Source organism: Paramormyrops kingsleyae, chromosome 21 (assembly GCF_048594095.1).
Source record: "Paramormyrops kingsleyae isolate MSU_618 chromosome 21, PKINGS_0.4, whole genome shotgun sequence".
NCBI classification, from domain to species: Eukaryota; Metazoa; Chordata; class Actinopteri; order Osteoglossiformes; family Mormyridae; genus Paramormyrops; species Paramormyrops kingsleyae.
The window spans coordinates 21,720,159-21,722,833 of NC_132817.1; the positions used below are offsets into that span (position 1 = coordinate 21,720,159).

The window sequence follows — 2,675 nt, forward strand, 5'->3', positions numbered from 1 at the left end:
TTAAAAGCCCTGGCTGACCTTAGACGCTCGGATCCCCAGCCTCCGATGGTCAGTCTGCTGGATGTAAGGTCAGCACTGGTACCTAGCAGTGGTGAGGAGGAGGAGGAGGATGGAGGAACCAACAATGAAAGTGAAAATGAAGCTCCACAGCAGATGAGGAAACCTAGCATCCCACACCAGTGCCGACAATGCCAGCAACTGCACTTAAAAATCCGCAATCTAAAATTAAAATTTAAATATTTGAGGGGCAAAAATACCCAACAACGACCATCACCCCCATCTTCCAAACGGAAGAAATATGAGCGGCAGATGAACCATCCAGCCAACCTCCCTGCATTTGGTACGAATTGTGTGCTATAGACTTTGGCACATAGGTGTCATTAGATCCGATGACTTTATATTTAGCCCCTCTGCCAATCTTCCTTTATTTCTTTATCTGATACAGAAAAGGTCCTGAACCTGTGGTTTCAGCACATTAGTAGTGATGGAAAAAAACAACTTGACAATGCCAAACAGCGTGTCCAGCATGTCCGCTCCTGGACATATTACATGACGGACAATCAAGTGCCTTCGTTGACACTTTCATTTTTAGAAAAAAGAGAGAAGCTAATTCAGTGAGTGACTTCTATTATGTTTCTGTTATATATTATTTAACAATGGAATATTGAGTGGGTGCTTTATGTCGTTTCCCCATTAGATGGACACACAGTCTTGAGCGGCTGGCTGTGACAAGCCGTCGGATCCGCATAGGAAATGTGGGGTGCTTTTTAAAGTTCTTAATTGATGCGCAACTGCCAGAGGTCAAAGCTCCTCGCAAGTACTTGCAGGGAGCTTTGTTTACACTGCAGGCAGAGGCAAAAAAACAAAAACGTGATTTGCAGACACACAGGCAAGAGGTGCGGATCCATAAATCAAGTAAGTTTCACATGCTTAATTCCAGTAACCTGATACAAATGACTATCCCTTCCAATATTTGCATTGAAATCTCTAGCTCTTCCAAGTGTGCTATAGAAATCACTAAAGCGTTCCAATCATCAATACAATACAAATCACTAATGCTTCCCAAAATATTCTACTTTCTTTTCAAAAGGGTGTGTGTGGTTGCTTCTCAATAAGGTTTTGGAGATCTTTGGCTATTTTGACTGCCTGGTAGTCAGTAATCCAACATGAACAAATTTAAACCAGTGGTCTACGATAATGGGTATTAAATCTGTTCTGAGGTTCTACACATTTTCCTTATCTCTGCTCTGCATACCCGACTGAACTTTTACTGGCACTATGCTTTAGCTCAGGGGTGTCAAACTCCAGTCCTGGAGGGCCAGAGTCCTGCACATTTTTGCGTTTCCCCTCATTTAACACACCTGATTCAACTTCTTGCACCTCCTTGTGCTAATTACCACACAGCTCCTGAGCTGAATCATTTGTGGTGGAAAAGGGAAAGAACTAAGCTACAGTGGGCTTCGGCCCTCCAGGACTGGAGTTTGACACCCCTGCTTTAGATGAAACAGAGCACCGATTGTGTTTGCTTAGGTGTACCATGAGCCAGACTACAAAATGTGTTAAGGGGCTCAAGGAACATAACATTGCATTGTCTTTTAGAACTGCTTGTGAGCTCTGCCCACATCACCACCTTCCTAAAGAAGGCTACTAAGGAGACCCCAGCAGCCCTCCGTAAGTGTGTAGGGCAGTGCTCATCAAATCTGGAAATCTAGGCCTTGTTTTCAGTTCTTCCGAGTAGTTTAATAATTTCCGATTGACTGGAGGCTTCACATCTGGCTCAAAGTTAACAGAAGATTGGAAAATCAGCAGGGCCTTGGGGACCATGATTTGAATAGCCCTGGCCTAGAGGAAAGATTATAGTAACCTGCCCCCCCAAGTAGTGCATGTCTCCTCAACTTCTGTTTTAATCTGCAGTTGAACTTGAGAAACATCAAACAACTGAAAACCTATACCGGTTCTATGGTCTCCTTGCCGGTTTTATTATCTGTATGACTGGGCACCGGAGAGGGGTCATCAGAAATATGACGTTGGAGGAGGTGTACAGTGCTGAGATTGACAATCAAGAGCGACGGATAATCAGAGTAAGAATTTGTTCACCACACACACACACAAACACACACACTTTGACAGACCATTTATTTTGTTTCACAGGTAAAGGAGCATAAAACAAAAGAAACATTTGGCCACGCCCTCATTCCGCTCACAAAAAGTGAGTTCATATGGCTCTACCGGTTTGTTTATCACCGGCATGAATTCCCATGTGGGGACTCAGAGTTGGTCTTTGCCAACTCCAATGGTGGTGCTTGCAATGACATACTGAAACATTTCCAAGAGTGCTGGAAGGAGTTTGGCCTGCCTGGATTCCCAACCTTTCAGCTTATACGAAGCAGCATCAGCACCATTGTAAGTTAATAATATTTTTATATAGCACCTTTCACAACATAGTCGCCCCAAAATGCTTTGCATGGGTGCATCGTGATTCAATACATCAACAAGGAAAAGGCAGAAAGCCAGATGACAACAAACTGGGTTCACTTGAAAATTAAAATAAAGAAATAATAATTTGTTCTTGCAAACAGTTTTGTTTTTGCTTTTGAATTGAGAATGTCTGTTGTTAAATTAAGTAAAACTTGCACGTTTTTAATATAGGTCAGCAGATCTCTGGCGACCCAGAA

At 42.9% G+C, this 2,675-nt stretch overlaps 1 long non-coding RNA gene across 1 annotated transcript; it reads left to right on the plus strand.

The window, feature by feature from the left end:
• Nucleotides 1-312: 312 nt before the first annotated feature.
• On the plus strand, nucleotides 313-2,399 carry LOC140581494 (uncharacterized). The gene is made up of 3 exons (XR_011984573.1): nucleotides 313-915; nucleotides 1,600-1,671; nucleotides 1,915-2,399. It is a non-coding gene; the product is annotated as an uncharacterized lncRNA (long non-coding RNA).
• The last annotated feature ends 276 nt before the right edge of the window (nucleotides 2,400-2,675 follow it).